Source organism: Cryptomeria japonica, chromosome 11 (assembly GCF_030272615.1).
Source record: "Cryptomeria japonica chromosome 11, Sugi_1.0, whole genome shotgun sequence".
NCBI classification, from domain to species: domain Eukaryota; kingdom Viridiplantae; phylum Streptophyta; class Pinopsida; order Cupressales; family Cupressaceae; genus Cryptomeria; species Cryptomeria japonica.
The window spans coordinates 494,119,447-494,136,680 of NC_081415.1; positions in this window are offsets into that span (position 1 = coordinate 494,119,447).

The window sequence follows — 17,234 nt, forward strand, 5'->3', positions numbered from 1 at the left end:
CTTTGGTCTGTACCTGTAGCAATTGCAGTGTCTTTGGGTGGTTCGGTGCTAGGGGTCTCAGCTGTAATATTTGCAGTGCTTGTCTGTGCTTGAGACGTTTGATCTTGGGTTGTGTCACATGCAACTTCAGATTTTTTGCCTTCGGTAGCTTGCTCGGTGTCCTTGGGAGCTTTGGTTGAGACCAGTGGCTTCATCGACGGATAAGGCTGAACTTGTTCTAAGATAGATTCACTAGAGACAAGTTTTGCATAAGTGGTGCCTTCAATCATTTCCTGCTCCGGTGCTGCTTCATCCATTACATCTTCATCAATTTGTATAGTGTCAACTGGGTCTGGACCTTGCTTGGTGACATCTGGATCTTGCTCGGTGACATCAACAATTTCAATTTGAGATTGTTCACCGACATCCTTTCGTTTGAAGATCTCCTGCCACTTGGCTTTAGTCTCATTTTCCACATCAATAAATAGCCCATTCATCAATTTTAAGGCTCTCTGTTTCACAAGAAATTTTGAATTGTATGTGGACAAATGCTCCTTGATTTCAGCTATGGACATGTCAGGAAATAGATGGACTAGACTTCTTTCTCTTATTTGTCTCTCCAAATACATTGCATATTTCCATCTGTTGTCAATATGTGAGTAGAGTTCACTCGGAAGTGACTTTGCTAGTTCTAATGGTGCTAACCGAAACTTCAGAAGTGTACATATGACAGCTTCTTCAATCTGTCGTTTCTCATCATTATTCCTAGACTCATACTTAACATATTTGAATCCTACAAATCCACCGTATTCTTTGAGATTGGTACAAAAGTTTTCAACACTGTGAATGTTTACCTTTTTGCTTTTCACAACCTGGAATTTGTTTGCATCATTAGACTCTATATCACTCGACTCTTTTGCCAAAATGAGTCTCCGAGTAGATTTCTTGTAAGTCTTAGTTACCTTAGGAACAACGACAGTCTTTTGTTTCTTGCTCGGTGATGTAGCTGATGCTCTGGTGTTGGGTCTCTTTGTTGGTGGAGTCGGTAGGACCTTTGTGATGTCCTGTTTCTTTCTTTTTAGAACTTTTCCCTTTGGCAACTCTGTGTTCAATGTTATTGTAGCCTCCTGTGCTTCTGATTCTTCCTCAGTAATGGCAAGATTGCCTTTGACAGGTGTAGAGGAGGATTCTTCTCTGAATTTCTCAAATAAAGCCTTTATCATCTTTGTAACTTTTCTTGTAGCCTTAGGAACTACAATGCTCATTTTTACTTTCTCCTTCACCTCTTCATAGGTTCCATACCTTAGTTCAGTTGCATGCCTTGGAAATGATAGATAGGCATCAATTTGTTGCTGTGTGATATCATAATCAATTTCATAACCCATAGGTTGCAATGATTGAATCCTCGGTTCAACAACATTTACATAGCAATAATCAGTGTCGACTTCAAAACATATATTGTCCTTTTATTTTTCGACCAGATGTGGTGGGATCCTGTACCTGTTGTGCATTTTCTCTTGGAATTTGCTAAAGTAATCATCCATGATATCATTAAAGTTATCTCCTAACTTCTTGATGTAGTCATTGATCTGATGGGTGATAGGTCGGTGTAGCTCCCATACTACTTTACCGACTGAGGGAAAGATCTTCTCAAAATAGAAAAACATACATACAAGTAGTGAACCGAACTTTAGTGTGTTTGCCGAGTTGTTCTTCTTCGGCTTCCTTATTGTGTTCAGGTTCTCAAATAAGTTCTTTAGTAGCACTTCACATAAGTCTACTTTCATTCCCTTCTTTACTATTTTGTAGGCTAGGTCCACTACAGCACATGGTACACCGTTTTCCCTTGTAGATTGGAAGAAACAGTAACCAATAACTCTGATTGCAAATTTTAGTTCAACATCAGTGACATTATTCAATTTTAGTCCTTGGTAATCGGATTCTACTCCGGTTAGACTGATTAGCTCCTTTTGTGATATCATTTTCTGTGCACGAGCATGATCGTAGATGGGATATCTGGTGATTAGGTGAATGAATTCCTTCGTGATCTTGAACGGTTACTCTTATAGACACATGAAATCATCATGTACTCTACTCAATACAAACTTAACCCATTGGGGTTTGAACACACGGGGATAGACTAGGGCTTCAGTTAATCCCTTGATTCTGATATGCTCGAATTTGCTATCTAGTTTACCATCAGTGCACAGTTCATCATATGTGTCACTAATCTCTACATGACCGAGTTCCTCAACATGACATTTGGTAAAGAATCTGACATCTTCTACCAACAAGACTCGATCCAGGATGAGTGAAAATGCAGTTTTATCATCCGGTTCTGAGGCAACTTTAGGAGTTAGGGAATATTTCAGCGAGGGCTTCTCCACATTTTGGACAACTACAGGGTCTTGGATCTTAGGCGCCATGGTAGATTTTGGGTAAGATTCGACAAGTTATCCTTTAGGGTTTACAAGTGATTGACTCTTCACACTCGGTAGACAATAGCAATTTGACTAGATCGGAAACCAGCTAAATAGTGATTGATGTAAATACCTTGAAATTCGCTCTGAATGAAGTTTGATCTCTTTGATTCGCTCTACTCTGCTTCTCGAAAACTTGGGTGAATGAAAATGACCGCAAAAACATTTTTAAGTACTCAAAAATACCTTATTGGGCTCCGTGCAAGTTAGGTCAAGATATTAAATGCACTCGGTTCACCTTTTACCAATTTACTCCATTTTCTGTTTTCACCGAGTACCCAACTTAGCTTCATTAACTGACTTGACAAGTTTCCTGTATACACCGACTTGACAGGTTTCCTTTTCTTGACTAATTTGAAATAGGTGCACCTAACTCGGTAGATAAGGTGCTTTCTTCATCAGACATAATTTCTTTCTTTTTCCAAATCATCTTGAATTTTTCTTTTATCTCTTCAGTGTCTCTTCTCGGTTGATCTCTGCAATCTCCAGCTAAATGTCCAGCTTTGTGACAATGGAAACATGCCATACGGGGATTTCTCCATGATCTCCGATTGTTCATTCCAAATCTTATAAAATAGTTGGCACTTATATGTCCATATCTTCCACAGCATTCGCACCATATCCTTGTATTGTAATCCCATGGTACTGTTGTATATTGTCGGTAAGGATCTGTGTGAGTTCGGTAATCTCCAGTGTTTGCTCGGTGTGGATACTTCATGTAGTTCTTTTGCTTAAACCAACACTTCTCGGTACTATGTCCATATCTATTGCAGTTTTTACAGAACCCTTTGAATTTTGCCTTTTGATAGTTGTTAATAGACTTTGTCCTACATTGATTAGGTGTGTGACCATATTTATTGCAATTATAAAAATATCCATTGGACTTAGAGATATTCGGTTGCTTACCTTTTCTGATCTGGCATATGTTGGTAGTATGACCTTGATTTCCACAGTAGTAGCTAATAGGCTTCTTCCTTTTGATGTTATTCCTTTTTCCAACTTGTTTTGATGATTCTCCTCTCTCGATAGTATGAATTCCTTTCTCAGTAGAGTCTTTTCCTTTGTAACTGAGTCCTCCATCTTTGTAGAGTCTTCTTGTATTTAGTTGCTCATCCAACATCTTTGATGCTTCATAACTTTTCTTCAATGATTCTTTGGATTTCTTTTTTGTTTCAAGTTCACCAGTCAACCTTGATACTTCAAGTTTCAATGATTGATTTTCATCATTCTTCAGAATTACTTCATGATATGCATAACCTAGTTGATCTGCCATATTTTGTTGAATACCAGTTAACCTTATGATTTCATCATCCTTTTCAGATACTAGAGCTTCAAGTTGTTGTTTCTCTCTTTGTAGATTTATTGCTTTATCCTCAGCTATCCTTAAAGCATCTAGATTTTCAGTCATTTGTGTACTGAAATGTTCATGTTCTCTTCTCATTGCTTTTAGTTGATCAGCCAATGCTTTGTCCTTTTCTTTCAACATTCCAATCATTTCTTCAGTCTCTTCAGATATATTGTTCTCAGATGATGTCTCGATTTGTTCTATTAGCTCTTGAGAATCCTGCAAGTCATCAGATAATCTTCTCCTTACTTTTAGAGATTTTTGCATTTGCCTCTGCATGTCTGCAATCACTTGATTTGCATTATCCAGCTCTTCTTGAAGATGCACAATCCTCTGAGATTGTTTGTAGCCTTCCATTGCTAAGATCTTTCTCTTTAGGTAGTTAAACCCTTTTCCAAGATTCAAGCTCTGATACCAATTGTTAGGCCCAATATAGAAAGCTAATGTACTGAGAGGGGAGGGGTGAATCAGTACTCCAAAACTTTTCTCTGATAATAGCCTTACTGTTATGCATAGACAGAATAGTGCAGTAACATAAAATAAAACTATAATCAACAGATAACAATCATACATGATTCACTCCATAACACATATATTTTGGTCACGCAGAAACTCTTGGTTAGAGAGAAAAACTGCGGTGGGGATGGCACCCACAACTTCACTACTGCAATAATAAAGAATGCTTGGTTAGAGCTACATTTAGCTATTTCTAATAACTTACTCTGTTAGGAGTATCAAGATCAGTTAGATCTACCTTACTAAAGGATTTTTACAACACTATATAAGTGTAGCACCTGGTTAAAGGATTTACAATTTATAGACTTGGTTAGAGTCTTTTACCATGTTAAAGGTTTCTCTTACAACTTCAAAATATTACAATAAAATCATTACAAATATCTACAACTTTACATCTGAAATGCTAAAGCAGATTCTATGTGCTCTGAATAAGATTACCTAGCTTGTAGCATACCTCGATAACCCATAATGAAACTCGGTAAACCCTTCTGTTTACTCTGTTCTTCGACTGTTCACTAATAACCTTCTCGATGACCTCTCTGTGTCTCTGTAATAGTCTTCCTTCATGCATACACTCTGTTATCTCTTATTGCATCTCATATATCTAACCCTAGAATCATGTTGTATAAATAGATCTCTTACAGTGGTGATCTGATTCATTGCTTCGATCTTACAAAAGATTCTTTGAATGAATAACTAAACAAAATATCTCATTGGTTAGATTGACCTTGTAATCATACTCATTCCCAATGCAAAAACGGTTAGATGTGCCTTGATGTTGTAACATGTTTTCATGTGCATGTCCAGATTCAATGTATCTGCTAAAACATTTTACTCGGTGAATTAACTTTACCACTCAGTGAGTTAACTTTACCACTCGGTAGCCATGAAACTTTACTCGGTAAACAGCTCGGTGAATACTGCGTTCTGTGACTGCTTTCTTTTGTAATCGACTAGACTATTTATACTGACTTCTCTGAGTGTACCAACTACATGATTCGGTAATACTAATTGACTAGAATATATAGCATGACTTTGGATATGAAACTAATGGCAATTTGATAAGTAGTAACACTTTATAGATCCATTCTGCTAAGTCCTCATCACTGGTTTCTTCTTCTTGACTCTTTCCAAGGATGAAAGGCGTCAAAGTACATGTTGGCTTGGTCAGTGGTTGTTGAAGTAATTGTTGAGGTTTACCATGTGTCCTAGGAGAAGTAGGCATTTGTCCCACACAAAGGAGTTGGCTCAAATTGTATTCCCCAGGACCTTCCTCTGCTATTTTCATCTTAAGCTTTTCTTGCTTGGGTATAGTGGTGTTTGAACTGGAAAGAGAGGTTGGACTTACGTATGATGTGGAGGAGATGACTTCTCTATTTTTAGGAACGGTAATCTCTGGTTGATGAATTATATTATGACAATATGCAAAGGGGTTTACATCGCCCAAGATTGTGATTTCTACACCATTATGCGGGAACTTGATACACTGATGGTAGGTGGATGGAATGGCTTGCATGGCGTGTATCCAAGGTCTTCCTAACAATAAATTGTATGGCAGAGGAAGGTCCAGAACTTGACAGATGATGTGTTTCACCACAGGGCCCACTCGGATTGGTAGCACCACAGCTCCTTTGGATGAACTCTCGACATCATCATAGGCTTTGATTGTGATCTTCTTGCGGGGATCAACCGATTCAATTGCATATCCCAAAGCTATGACTAATTGTAGAGTACAGATATTCAGGCCTGCTCCATTGTCAATCAATACTCGCTTGATCCTATGCTGGTTGATAAACCCTTCAATATGGAGTGAGGCGTTATGAGGTTGCTGGAAGGAGTTGTCACTTTCCAAAAAAGTGAGACAAGGTGATGATCTTAGATTTCTGACCATGGCTTGGAACTGATCTGTATTTAGGTTTGCAGGGACTGACGCCTCTTGGAGAGCTTGATCCAATATTGTTTTATGGGATGGAGATAGGCGCAATAGCTCTAAGATAGATATCAGTGCGGGCATTTTGTCTAACTGTTCTACAAGGTTATACTGCTTTGGGATAGGTGGGGTACCTTGTGGAGCTGCTTTTATGGTAATCTTGCTGCGACGTGTAACAACATTGCAAGTGGAGTTAGGACTTTTGATGGTTATAGTTGCAATCTGTTCACTGGCATCGTATAGGTGATTCACAATATAATTATACACGGCTTGCGTATAATTGGTGGTATCTATGTTTCTCCGTGAAGTGGAAGGACCCCTTTGATCATGTGATGGAAGTGGATTTTTAAATATGAGATGATCATTGTTTGTTGTCTTAGGGTCATGTCCTTCGATTTTGATTTCACCTCGGTCAATAAGATCCTGAATAAGATCTTTCAATTTGTGACAATTGCTTGTCTTATGTCCTTTCCCTTGATGGAAATCGCAATGCTCAGTATCCCTCCACCATGAAGGTTTGACTTGAGGTTCATGATTTGATGTTTTGGGTAAGGTTACCAGATTTTGAGAAACCAGTTGACGTACTACTGTTTCGATGGGTTCCCCTAAGGGAGTGTATGTTCGCTTTGGTTTTTGTTGATGCGGTCTGGGTTCATCTTGAGATGTGATGCGGCCTTGATTTAGAGGAGCAACTGTGTTAGTCTGAGGTGGGGGATTCTGTCCTGTAAATCAAACTACAGGTTGTGCACTTTTGATAGTTCTTGCATCCACAACCCCATCATTGACGACATTTTTGTTTTTGTTCTAGAAGCTTGGTTTGTCACTATTGAAGCATGGGCGAGGGTCGTCCTTTGGCTCATTATAGATCTTGATAAGCCCTTTTTTAATGAGAGCCCGCTCACATTTTAAGCCTTTGGTGATCATGTCATTGAAAGAGTCTGTGTCTTTTATGTCGAGGTGAAATTCCATTTCGTCATTTAAGTTGGAAATAAATATTTCCACTAGTTCTTGTTCAGGTAACTAAAGAGAACATCTGCTAGACATTTGATGTCATCGTTGTAGAAAGACTGAAAATAGCTCACTCGGTTTTTGTTTAGTGTTATATAGATCAGCCGTGGTGATATCACGTTAAATATTGTGTGAGTAATGTGCCAAGAATTTCTGGACTAACTCTTCAAATGTCCTAATGTAACCTGGTAATCAGTAAAACCATGATGTGGTTGTTCCTGCCAAGCTTTAGGGAAAAAGTCACATTAGGTATGTATCCTCGTATGCCACTTTGAGGCAACTGAATGGAATTCTCTAACATGATCACGAGGATCTCCTTTTCCTCTATACTTTTCGAACTTGGGTGTTTCGAACCCTCGTGGAAAAGGTGGCATATGAAGATTCCTATCAAAGGGATAGGGACAAATGTCATTGAGTGAAAATTGATATGTTTTTACACCACCATGAAGTTGTTGGGCGAGATTTTTGACTTGTTGCCGCAACATGTCTATTTCACTTGGAGAAGGAGGAGGAGGATTACCTTGATGAAAGTTGTATCTAATGTGCTCTCGACCTCTTTCATCCTCATTATGACCTTGACATTCTAATTCTTGTCTTAGTTGTGCAAGATCAAAGTCAGAGGGGGGTTTGGCTCCTTCTTGAGCAAGTTTTAAAAAGTAAGCATCAACATTACTCTTGAGTATCTTATCAAAAAACCTATTGAAGAGAGGGTTGTGTTGGGCCCTTTCTATTGCCACAGGAGTAGGAGTGCCTAGATTTTTATCATTTACATTTCCTCCAAGGGCTTCTTGGAACTCATTGATATTTTCTTCCTCTTCTTCTTCAATTTCTTGTTGTCTAGATCGTGATCTGGTATGAGCCATTTTGTTTATAATTTTTTGTTGAAATTGGGTGAAAATGATGATGAGTTGTTGATGGAATGAGAGATTTATGGTTGGTGTGGTGTGTTGCATATGGATCTCTAGCACTTTAGGGGTAGATGTGACCGAAGTTTTCTTCTTGAATTGCTTGTTTGTTTTTTATAAGGTTTGATGTGATAAGGTTTAGAGGAATCTGAGATGTGTTACAGACTCAACTACCTAGTAATGAGAGGATTCACTCATAAACTAGTTTTAACCTGCATAGAAATGTCTCTTAGGACAAGTTTATCCTAGATGTAGAGACACTCTAAAAGGTGATGTTTTGCATTTGATTCAAGCAATATTAGAATAGAACTTAGGACAAAAACGTTTGGGTATGTTGAGAGTTGGAATGTAGTTGATGAGATATGGATATGATAATGGATGAAATGTTTAACTTCAATAAAAGCTTTGTGTCACATATGGGACAAATTCTTCCTCTTCTCTTTCAGGAGTTGGTGGTTCTTCCCGAGCTACGTTATATGTGATCCAAATGTTTGGAAAGAAGTCAGGATTGATCTTGCCTCCTTTGTTTTTGTGATAACTCAAAGCTTGATATTGTGTGAAAGCTCTACGGTTTAATGACTCTTGATCAAATTCATTTGATTTTCCTTGAAGATAAAGACGCATGTGACGTAAGAAGGCTATATGAGAGACAAAGATTTGTCTATTAAGATAGAAGAATTTTGTCTTTTTGATAAGAGTCTTTGAGCTCAATGGTCTTTTCTTCAAGTTGATGTGTTGATGAAGATTCTTCTTTCTCAAGATGTGAAGAATGGTCATATAGTTTGATACTCTTGCTCTTTGTGTTTGATTTTTTGTTGGTGTTTGGAAATGTTTATGTTGGATGAATACTTGTTCTTGGAATTTTTATTTTTTATTTTTCTTTGACAAGAAAACAAAGCAAGCACACAAACACAAAAATGTTGCCTCAAAAGGCACAAATAAGTATGGGTCTAGATCAACCCAATCCTTGGACTTTTTATTACCCTTTTCCTTTAAGTTTATTTTTAGGTGTTTTCCAAAGCCTGAAGTCGGCTCAATTTGCACTGGTCTTGACTCAAAAATGAAAACACTTCAAACACTCTTTATCCCTAAGGTCAAATGGCCAGTTGCAATAAATTCAGCCCACATCTTGATATTTCTTCGACTTTGGTACTACATACCTTATGAATCCCGCCGTGGCAGGTAAGGATGTGATATACTAAGTTTTGCACAAGCATAACAAATAGATGATCCCTATGATGGGGGAATCATCACTTTCATCAAGCCACAAGTGACTTTTCAAAAAGCTATGTTTCTACTCAAGGAAACATGTATGGTGAGTATCTTGGGAGCAAAACCATCTATGCTCTTGCACTGAATTGTATCACAAATATCCTCAATCAATAGAACGGGTGGGCTACTACTTAAAGGTTCTTAGTAATGTTCGATGTTTTTGGACATAAGTTCATTCTGCAGTGACTCATTTAAGAGCCTTGTAACTTGTGGTGGGGCCCATTTGTCTTTTCGACAAGTTACATTGTAGGAACAACTATACCCATTTGTCCTCTCCTCTCCAAGCTCCAAACTAGTGTAGCTCTCAATAGCTTTTTGCACTCTGGATGCTTTTGGAGGTTCGAGATTGAAATGTTTATTCTAAAATGCTATGCAAATGTGAATAAAAGCTAATATTAGATGCTATGATGGTAAAATGATTTATTTTAGGCCAAAATAACAAGATATTAGTGATTTATGCTAGATGCTCTCTAAAATTCTCTATGACTTAGATGCATACAAGTTTTCAGGATTATGACTATGAATGCTAAATGCTTGAGGATTTGAAAATGAGGAATGTGAGCTCTATTTATAGGTAAAATGGAGCAATGGATGGTTGAGATTGAGTAATCTCAACAAGGGTCAGGATTAGATGATATTCAATCCATGTGAGGGCTTTCAACCCAATCCCAGGATGACAAGTGTCAACATGAAAGGGGTTGAGAGGAGAGGGAAGAAGCATTAAATGCTTGACATGACCTGAGGGTTAACTTGGGAGTTAAGGTCAATGGTTGGGTTGAGTGAATAAATTTATTATCCAAAGGATAATGCTTTTATCCAATGGATAAATTTTTGTGCAAAGGCAAAAGGGATAACCATGGTCAAAGCAATAAATGCTTGAGGAGACACATGAGTGCAAGTTGAAAATAACCATAAATGGTTATGTAAGAGCCATTAATGGTCATGTAAGAGCCATTAGTGGTTTTGGAAGACTTTTAGAGGTTAGATTGTTGAACACACAAAGCATTAAATGATTTTCAAAGACTTTGAAGTCTTTGAGAAGTGACTCCAAGTTGCTTAGGAATGTGACAATAATTAGGGGCTGGATTAGGTTAATTAGGAAGGGGTTAGAAGAATCTAGAAGGGGTTTTAGGAATGCAAGTGGATTTGGTGGGTGAGGGAAAATATGATTTTAATTAAAATAAAATTAATTTATTTCAATAAATGTGTGCAAGTTGCATTTGTAGGAAAATGCAAGTGGGGGGATAAATGATTTAAATAAATGTTTTATTTAATTTATTTAAAAGAGGAAAAGAGGATTAAATGAAATAAATATGATTTATTCATTTAATTGATTGTGAATTTGGTTTAATAAATAAATTAAAATAAATTGAATAATTTATTTAATTAATAGGAGAATGTTTGAAGATGAATTAATTAAATATTAATTTAATTAACTGATGGCTAGTGGATTTTTAATCAAATAAATACGAAATATTCATTTAATTAAAATGGACAGATTTATGTGACTACACATACCAACACATCAAAATTGATCTTGTTACAGTTTGTTCATTATATGCAATAGGCAAACCACTAAAAGCCTTGTCACTAGTTTTGATTTTATGTAATGCCTCTCCCTCAATTAGACTTTGCCTAACTTAGATTGACTCGGGTTGATTTCTTCGGTGGTTTATGTGAGTAGATGATACGCTCTTATGTGATGGCTTTTAATATGTTGGATATGCATTTTATCTTGATGGATGGTTATATATTAGATTATATGTGTATATACTGACTTTGGACATACTTATTTTCTTTATGTATGAGAGATTTCTTGTATTCATCTACTTGTATGGGTATGAGTCTGTATGGGGTGTGAGGGGATGATCTTCCGTCATCCACTTCGGTAGGATACGAACTGTCATGACTCTCCTCCACCGGTGTGCTTGTATATGTTAGATGTAAGTATGTATGTTTTCTCGGTGATGTAGGACTGGAGGTACTGAGCATCGACTCCACCCGAATCTTCAGGTATGAGCGTTCTCTTTGACCCAATGGTAACGTGGAAATTGGAGTTATCAGTCAGACCCTGTGGTATAACCGTTCTTATGGAACAGTCCCTAGTCAGGTATCCCTGCATCATGTTTGTCTGATCTTGTTAATCGTTAGCCTTGTTGGTCCTATTGGTATTTCGAGTGGTTTAGTCTCAGTACCTTACCCTTGTGTTAGTATGATATTTTATTAGCAAAAATATTAATATTAATAGTTTAAAGGAAATTAAATGTTAATGGTTAATTAATTGAGATAGTTGATATTGCACGTTATTTTATTTAGTTAATTATGTTAGTAAATGATTTAATCTAATCTATAGTTTAGAAAATAATTTATTAAAAGAAAAAAATTAAATAAAAATTATGGTTTTTATGGTGTTAATGGGAATTTATTTTAAAAGGAGTTTATATTGGGGTGTATTTTATCATTTTCATGAGTTAAACCATTAAATATTATAATTATCATTTTATTTGTTTTTTTTAGAATAATTATTTGCATGTACATGATGGGAGTTACAAAGAAATTAATGAATTTAATTATTGGGGTACTCTCGCATGCATTTGGGAGTTAGATTTGGGGGAAATTGATATGTCTCTTTTTGGGGGAAATAGGGGTCTCTTCCCGTGAAGTTTTTATGTGGATAGGAAATTTTCTTCTCGTTATGGGAGTTTTTGTAGAGGAATTTGGGGAAAGTTGGGTTTTGAAAATGAATTGGAGAAATTGATAAGAGGATTCAGAGAAAGGGATCTGGTAGTTTTTGTTTGAAGTTTTTGGTTGGAGCATTCTGGATTGGTGCCTTGCGATTATTATTTTCTACCTCTGTGTTGCTTTCTAGAATTCGTAAAGAGGTAGGTTTTTGGTTCTTTGCTTTTAAGCATGTTAAATTCTCTTCTTAATTTAAATAAAAATCAGCTTGTTTGATTTGCCGTATCGAGAAAATTTGTAAGGAATTTCCTGTCAATGGGATGGATGGGGTTTTTTTTTTAGAATTTCTTATTTAATTCTGGGTCAAAATTGTTATCGGGAAAAGAATTCATGCTAAAGCTTTGATAGTAAAATTTAAATGGGTTTTAAATTGAGGAAAAATTAGGGGTTGCATCGAACTTAATGGGTTATCTATAAAAGATTTTTTCAGAAAAAAATTGGGGTTTGAATATTTTCCCGTTCTGGCAAAATTATAATACTTATTACTATTATTCTTTTTGCTTTTCGAATATTGTTTTCAACATATTTATTTATTTTGTTTTGTGCAGTTTTTATGGGTATCATGGGCACCCATGGTGGGGAGAGCCCCACCCACCGTGGGCTAACCCACAACAGTGGGGAGTCTTTTTTCCCACCTTTCGGTGATAATGCTCAGTCTGCGAAAATAGAATTTGCTATTAATTTTAAGTTTGGCAATATTATTATTTTGAGTTATATATATATATATATATATATATATATATATATATATATATATATATTGTTGGCATATGTGTAGAGTTTGATGACATGATGATATTGTATGTTGTCATTGATGTCAATATGCTGAAGTATGAACCGGTATGATGGTATGAACCGGTATGTTGAAGTGTGAACCAATATATGAAAAGTTTGTATCAGGGTTTCATTTAATATGACTATCGGTTGGTAGTCTCAACTTCAGGGTTTTCGGTTGATGCATTCCAAGTCTATGTGATTCGACCGACAACATCCTGTGATGAGTTAGCATTGAAATGAAGATTAGACTGTGTTGCCACGTCAGCCTTGTGCACGTGAAGAATCTCCTTAAGGATCTTGCATGAAGAAGATTGATTCTATCTACCTCGGGAATGTGGAAAATCTTAGTAAACGGTGGAGAGCGTGTGATGGGTTATCAGCTTCCAGAAGTGGTGAAGAATGAACGATGGAGAACATCTTGAGATTTGTTCAAGATTGTTTTACCCTATGTAATGTGTTTAAACGGTCAAGATTGGACCGATTGTATTGTTAACCTAGATGCTTGGGGTTTTAGGTTTTTGCCACTAACCTAATTGTTGTCTATAAGGTCAATGATGATTTTCATTTGAAGTTGTTGGCAAATGAATGTAGGTGAAGTGATTCTTGCCAGACTGGAGGAGTGAGTAGAGATCTGTAGAGTGTGATTGCAGATGTAAAGGAACTGAAGTGGATCTGCCTTGGCATTGAGTGTTGTTATTAGATCAATGTATTACCTGTTGACTTCTAACCATTTCAGTAGTTGGAAAATCCCTTTACCAGGTAGCTTTAACAAGATTTTTGTAAATCATTGAGTTCTTCAAATCCTCTGACAAGGTAACCTTTAACAAGGTTTTAACCTCTAACCGAGTATTTAGCCATCCCTTAACTGGGTGATCCCTAGTAGAACCTGTTGTAAAGTCCTTAACTGGACTAGGCTCCTAACAGAGCGGACTTCAGGAGAGTTCAAGAACAACTTGTGGGTATTCATCCCCACCGTGGTTTTTCTCAGTTGGGTTTCCACGTGAAAAAATCAATGTGTTATGTGTGATGCTTTTTCATGTGATGTTTTAGTGTTTTCTGTTAAGCGATAAAAGCATGCTGATCCAATGGTCATTATATTTCTGATGTATTACCTGCTTAAGCATATGGGTGAAGTTGAGATGAGATATTAGGTTTTGAGAAGATCTAGATGTTACCGGTTTATGTCTTTCATAGTCATACTGTGTTTTACCGATAGTGCCTTGATTTACATCAGTGATATTGTTTACCAGTTAGTGCAGTCTTTGCAATTTAAGTTGTTGAAGAATTTTTTGTGTGTACTGACTCACCCCCCCCCCTCTCAGTACCTATTGGGTATTTACCGTTCATCATTATTCATCAATTTCAGAACTATTCATTATTTTGTAAATGTTAATATTTTTGTATTGGTAAATTTGCCAAATGATTTGATAAATATTTTAATATGCTTATATTTTGGGAAAAAGTAGTGTATTTTGGCTCAATAGTTATATTTTGGGATAAATAAGGTTAGGTTTTGATAAAGAAAGTGAAATGGGTTAAACAGTTATATTTTGGATAAATACAACAAGTCATTGAAAAAAGATAGAATAAAAGATTGATTAAATACTTTTGGATTAACAAATTTGAGAATAGAGTATAGTTTTGAAATGTATCTATATGTGCATGTATTTTTTTTAGATATAGACTTATTAGGAAAACTAGACATATCCTTGAGAAAGTAAATGTACTTAGGTTTATTCATATGTTATTTCTTATTATTTATTAATTATGTGGCTAAGTTCTACTTAGAAATTATATATATGTCTTCTTATGAACTTGGTTAATCTTCATTTAATATGTAGTTGATTAATTTAATGAAGACAAATTTTTTGGAATAAATTGCAACATTTATGAATTAATAAGAAGTCAATAAATTGAGGCAGTGGATTATTAAAATCAATGTTGATTTGGAACCTTTTGTTGTACATGTGTTAATATGGTCTCTTTGGTGGATTTGAATGAACTTGTTTGTATTTGTCATAATGAGACCTTGCTTTTGTTTGTAGTTCTTGTCTTGCATTATGGGGATACTCAGATGTGTGGTTATAAGTGTTAGCTTTCCAGAGGCTTAGTAAGGGAGTTTATGGAATTCATTATTTGATTAAGTCATGCTTCTCTTCTTGATGAAATTTGTTCAAGTCATGTATGTTTTGGAAGCTAGATGGTGTTTCCTAGCCTACCTTGGATTCTCCCTGTATGTTATCTTATTCTAGAAAGAGGGTCAAGCCTTGCTATGGTATTTTGTTGAGTCACCATCCAGAGATTTCCAGTTGATCTGTGGTGTTTCTTGGATTCCTAGGTGCAATCTTGGGGAGTGGCTTTCATTGGCGGCCAAAACCCAAAGTGGTTGCCAGGGTAACTCAATGAGATTTTTGTAATCAAGTGATAATATTAATTAATGAATTTGGGTGGGTAGTTAGTTCACATTAATAAAGATAATTCTTTGTTGTCTCTTTTGTCCTCAAACACTCATATAGCTTTGGGGTTAGTAAAGAAGGGTCTGGGATGACTTACACCAATCTTGTCTGCATGAAAGGTTGGTGTGGTCTACTAGTGTTTGTATGGGGGTCAAAGGTCGGGAGAGGTCACCAGGGTTGTGACCTACTGAAGACCTACCAGGGTAACTCATGACAACCTAGTGATGACACTCTTCCTTATTGCTGCCTAGCAGTAACTTATGTTTTCTCCTATGGATTGTTTTGACCCTTTGGAAGTAAGTGGTTTAACATTTGTGACCCCTCTGATGTTACTATTGTGAGTCTCATGTGTATTATGTCTTGTTGATTATTTTGTAAGCTTCATGTGTTTTCTGTATTGTGGATTCTATTGCGAACCTCTTGTGAGTATAGTTTTGTTTTTTTATTTTGCAAGTCATGATGGTACCCTTGTATGTTTTCTTCCTCTTTGTGGGTTTGGCTACTACCTCCTAGCATAGGGGGTGGACCTTATGGTACCACATGGTTGGGTGGAGCGTTATTCGCACCCATTGGGTTTGGCTCTTTCCGCAGCATGTTCGAGGAGGCTCATGAAAAGATTGAAGATTGTTATTATTGTACCAAATTCATGTATTCATCCCATCATGGGACTCTTGGAGATTTGTATCTTGAGGATCTATTGTAATGTATTTGATGATTCATTGTAATGTATTTGATGATCATATGTATATTCTTAAAAAATGTGATATGTATCTTGTACCTATGTAATGATCAATGTTGTTATTTGTATAACAGTTCTTTGTTGGGTCTATGGATGATGTTCAACCTTGTGTTGCATCATTATGGGGCCTTGAGGATGGTTGCTAGTTGTTATATGTGTACCATTATTCATCTTGTTATATGAATCACTATGCATGTGTAATGTAATCTATATAAAAAAAATTATTCACTTTTTCATTGTCTATTTTGTTTTAGTCCTCTGGGCCTCATAGTGGGGCATGACATATTAGGACCTATTCATACGTAAGTGCATTTACAATCCTATTTTATCACTTCACTTAAGATATTTCTTCTCCCAACAAATGACTTTGACTTACAGTCTTGTTTAAGACGATGTATACTTCAATAAAAAGACTAATAGAGGGTTGAACTTGAGATCTATATAAACCTAGCTCCCTCACGTACTTTGATTACCAACTCAGCTTCTAATTGTAATTATTCTTAACTTTTTTTGTCTAAATAATACATATTTACCATTTAAATTAAATAAAAAATATACATTAGACCTTTTTTAATTCCCTTTTTGTATACTCCTTGTGAAACCCATTGTAATGTAAATATTACAAGATTGAAATAAACTAGATATAAATTGCGTCTCAAGAAATAAAACTTTTAACTTTACTAATATTCAAATATGGGCTCCATATCCATTATTTTTAATACCTTTGTTGGATTTAGATTCCTTCATTAAGAAAGAGTTGTAGCATCTACTTCAATTCACATGACAACACTTTCCAAAAATAATGTAAAGATTTTGTTTATTTTTCAACAAAATTTAGAGAAAGTGCTTTCTCACAACTCTTTTCAATATAACCCCTTTCAAATGTCCCATTTAATACTACTTATGCCCACCCACACATTTGTATTTTTTGACACTATTAAATGTAAAAGTTCAATGCTTAATGTTAATTTGTAATTTAAAATGCCTTTCTAATATGTTATAAACAATCATTGCAAAGTCTGTATTATCCTTTTATCAACAAATAATTTACATTTAAATTATGAAATCAACACCACATTATCAATACT